Below are 4,999 nucleotides of genomic sequence, written 5' to 3' on the forward strand. Positions count from 1 at the left end.
TAGTACATATAGATCTGAAGGTAATCCTTTGCAGTTCTACACGATCCACTACTTTATCTCTCTCTGGAATTACACTTACAGATAGATTCTACCACGCGTATCCATAAAGGTATCTTTGTATCAGAAACAATGTGCTGTCCCACACCAATAAAAACGTTACACACTTACAGGATATTTCTATCTTGCGTGTCCATAAAGGTATCTTTTGTATGTAGAAGACCACCAAAAAGACTTCACATGATATATGGATATACAAAATAACTTACATTAACTTCCTTTCACGCGTGCCCATAAAGGTATCTTTGTCTGGTATGTCGTCCCAAAGAAGGATTCTATACAGTTGATTATCCACAAGTGAAAGTTTTTAATACATGAAGTTAAAAAATTTGAACAGAGTTAACAAAGGAATCCAGGTATCGGCGGCTGATGTAGGACTTGTTCTCTCACCGACCGGCTGCAGACAGGTAAGCGAAAATGAGCAAAGTCTGAATCACCGAGTCCCAGGATCCCACACTGCAAGCGGCAGACGGCTTCAGCGGCAGACGTAATGTTATGTTTTAACTGTGGAGGGTAATTACATGGTAACTTATCACATCTGTGTATATAGGCTTACAGCCGTATTAAGTTCCTTTTGAAAACGGACAGGGGGAATGCCCACACTTATCCGTTATTGTTTTAATTGTTTTTATATATTATTGATGAATGAATAACCTATATGAATGTATAATATTTGGTGACCCTTTAAGGGATTTTATTATGGTAATTTTATTGTATATTCTGTTGTATAATTTTAATGACCATCAGCTGCATGATTAGAGATGGTATAAATATCTGTAGATGTAAGGAGGACGGCACTTCTTGACAAAGGGGAGTGTACTCCCAGAAACGCGTTGAAGCCGTCTGCCGCTGAAGCCGTCTGCCGCTTGCAGTGTGGGATCCTGGGACTCTGTGATTCAGACTTTGCTCATTTTCGCTTACCTGTCTGCAGCCGGTCGGTGAGAGAACAAGTCCTACATCAGCCGCCGATACCTGGATTCCTTTGTTAACTCTGTTCAAATTTTTTAACTTCATGTATTAAAAACTTTCACTTGTGGATAATCAACTGTATAGAATCCTTCTTTGGGACGACATACCAGACAAAGATACCTTTATGGGCACGCGTGAAAGGAAGTTAATGTAAGTTATTTTGTATATCCATATATCATGTGAAGTCTTTTTGGTGGTCTTCTACATACAAAAGATACCTTTATGGACACGCGAGATAGAAATATCCTGTAAGTGTGTAACGTTTTTATTGGTGTGGGACAGCACATTGTTTCTGATACAAAGATACCTTTATGGATACGCGTGGTAGAATCTATCTGTAAGTGTAATTCCAGAGAGAGATAAAGCAGTGGATCGTGTAGAACTGCAAAGGATTACCTTCAGATCTATATGTACTATGCAGCGCTAGTTCCTGGTTTTCTTTTTTGTATATTTCATGGTTTAAGAGGTTTCTGGGTGTAACCTCTATTTTCTAGGAACAAGCAGCAGCTAGTAAGCGCAGGGCTGCTATCAATTTGTTTTTGTCCATTGTACTATGGATGAACTGTCTAGGCCGGAGCCTACACCCCCTAGGTAGCGTCCCCCTTCAACACAAGGGACTGCGGGACCAGGACCCAAATCGTTGGGACATGGGTCCCTGGTTGACCCGCTTGAATGGGGGGGGGGGGGGGGAGTGTGGCCGGAGAGGCCTCAGCCACGTGGAAAATGGCCGCCGCGGCACTGAAGGGGTTAACCCCTAGTGCCCGACGCCATGTTGCGGACAATAGGCGCTTGGCGTCACTGTTAAACGTTCTTACGGCGCTGGGCGCGGACTGTTTAAAAGTTTGTTTCATGATGTGTTTTAACATGTCATATGTAGTGCTCTGTGCACAATTGTAGGATTGCATGTTTAACTGTATTTATTTTATATTCAAGATGTGGTCATCTGTATATTTAAAGAGGAAAATGCACTTACTCCTCTAGATGTCTGAATAATCATCTCTTATCCTCTGGAAATAGGAAGTGGCATGCTAATGGCCCTGTCCTAGCAGAGAGGTGTGAAGGACAATACCTTTTGATGTGTAAGTTCCTTAGAGAGAGATGCTAATCACTGGGTCTATGGGCTTGGAACTTGTTTCATGTACGTGATTTAATTGATATACGAACCCTGAATGGCCGATGCAGGAAGGAAGACTGATTGTTGTGTTTCCTGTTGTAATCTCAAACACTGGGTTTGCCTGGAGATGTGAATGAGACAGAAACATTTGTATTTTGAAGCTATGTGATAAATTTATCAATAGTGAATGTTAATCTGATACCAAACGTCTGTGTCACAGGAAGGAGGATATTGTTTTATTGCACTTATATCCTTGTTAAATGTGATTTATTGGTATTTTGTAAAATAACCTGATTGGTTGGAGAAGACAGGGAGGGCTTACCCCCCTGTGATACTGTGTGGAAAATTGACATAAAAAGGAGACCTGCGTGCCTCCAGTATTGTAGTTGTACCATCTTATTCTGCTGGAACATCTTGCTGTATGCTGTTGCCCCTGGCAATAGGGAAGAGTTCTCTTTAGAACTATTGAGCAAATAAATATCATTTGCCTCAAGAAGACCGCGTCATCTTGTGACCTACAGGGTTATGCCAAACCTAGCCCCGTCCTCCGGCTGTCCAGGGAAGCACCTAACGTCTCCAAGTTCCGCCTTCCGCCAGCTACCGGTAGAGGCCTAGCAAGTGGCTAGTGGGGATTCGTCAGCACCACACAGGTGTGGTAAGGCAATGCATCGGCACATACAGAGCAGAACCGTGGTTCCAAACGCCACGGCAGGTTAGGAGTTTGGTGGTGGCAGCATAAACCCGCCCACAACACAGTGGGTGGAGTCAGTAACAGGCGGTTACTGACGGTAAGCGGGAATCCCCTATGTGGTCAGGCCTCGTGTGACTTGACCTTCCATTCTGTGCGCAGCCAACGGGACGTGAAAGCGGCGAGTGCTTTCGTACGGGACCGTCCTGTCACACAGTCACTGTATGGTTGTGTTTGTTATTGCTGCTGTAACAGATCCTCTCACAGAGGAAGAGGCCAGGGATCTCTTATGAGCAATTCCTGAAGATCTGGATACCAAGCCCTCCTTGGCCAGTCTGGAACAATGAGGATTGCCTGAACCCTTGTTCTTCTTATGATCTTTATCACTTTTGGAATCAGTGGAATCGGAGGGAACACATATACCGACTGAAACACCCACGGTGTCACTAGGGCGTCCACTGCTATTGCTTGAGGGTCCCTCGACCTGGAACAATATCTCGGAAGTTTCTTGTTGAGGCGAGACGCCATCATGTCTATTTGAGGAATTCCCCAACGACTTGTCACTTCTGCAAAGACCTCTTGATGAAGACCCTACTCTCCTGGATGGAGATCGTGCCTGCTGAGGAAGTCTGCTTCCCAGTTGTCTACACCCGGAATGAAGACTGCTGACAGAGCGCTTACATGCCTTTCCGCCCAGCGGAAAACTTTTGTGGCTTCTGCCATTGCCGCTCTGCTCTTCGTTCCGCCCTGGGGGTTTACGTACGCCACTGCTGTTATGTTGTTCGACTGAATCAAGACGGGCAGATCGCGAAGAAGATGTTCCGCTTGTAGAAGGCCGTTGTAAATGGCCCTTAACTCCAGAAAGTTTATGTGTAGACAAGCTTCCTGGCTTGACCATTTTCCCCGGAAATTTTTCCCCTGTGTGACTGCACCCCAGCCTCGGAGACTTGCATCCGTGGTCACCAGGATCCAGTTCTGGATCCCGAATCTGCGTCCCTCTAGGAGGTGAGAGCTGTGCAGCCACCACAGGAGATTCTGGTTTTGGAAGACAGGATTATCTGTCGGTGCATGTGCAGATGGGATCCGGACCACTTGTCCAACAGCTCCCACTGAAACACTCTGGCATGGAATCTGCCAAACTGAATGGCCTCGTAGGCCGCCACCATCTTTCCTAGCAACCAAGTGCATTGATGAATCAACACTCTTGCTGGCTTCAGAATCTGTTTGACCAGGTTCTGAATTTCAGAGCCTTTTCCACTGGAAGAAAAACTCTCTGTAATTCCGTGTCCAGAATCATACCCAAGAACGACAGTCTTGTCGTCGGAACCAACTGTGATTTTGGCAAGTTTAGGAGCGAACCATGTTGTTGCAGAATTGTCAGGGAGAGTGCACGCTCTGCAGTAATTGTTCCTTGGACCTCGCTTTTATCAGGAGATCGTCCAAGTACGGGATAATTGTGACTCCTTGCTTACGCAGGAGAACCATCATTTCCGCCATAACTTTGGTGAAAACCCTCGGAGCCGTGGACAGACCAGATGGCAACGTCTGAAATTGGTAATGACAATCCTGAACGGCAAACCTCAGGTAAGCCTGATGTGGAGGATATATGGGGACGTGTAAGTAGGCATCCTTTATGTCGACCGACACCTTAAAATCCCCCTGGTTCTTCAAGTGTCCCCAGCATCCTCTACGTACTAAGAGAAAAGGATTTACCGGTAGGTATTAAAATCCTATTTTTTGGTTTTATGTGGAATTAAATCCTACAGATTAAACAGCAGCAAGGATTCAATAAGTAAATTACAGTAGATGTATAGGGATAAAGGTGAGCAGAGAAGAAGGAGAGGGAGGATGGGGGGGGGGCTTTCAGAAAAGACATCACAATTATATTTTGTAGTTTTGTTAATTTATAGATAACTTAGTCATCCCCATCCGGCTATCTCAGTATCAACATCAGAGGCAGGCATATTAATGCCATGGCATGAGCCTGGTGGTTGCACAATTACTAATTTAAGGCAAATTCATCTATAGGGCCTGATTGGGAGTCACATACAATGTGTACGCAATGCTGATTTTCACGTAACTGAGGGGATAATTCAGATCTGACCGCTGGGCTACTAATTTTGCTGTCCTGAGATCAGATAGTCGCCGCCTCCAGGGGGAGTGTAAATTTG

The sequence above is a fragment of the Pseudophryne corroboree genome, chromosome 5, assembly GCF_028390025.1.
Source record: "Pseudophryne corroboree isolate aPseCor3 chromosome 5, aPseCor3.hap2, whole genome shotgun sequence".
Taxonomy (NCBI): domain Eukaryota; kingdom Metazoa; phylum Chordata; class Amphibia; order Anura; family Myobatrachidae; genus Pseudophryne; species Pseudophryne corroboree.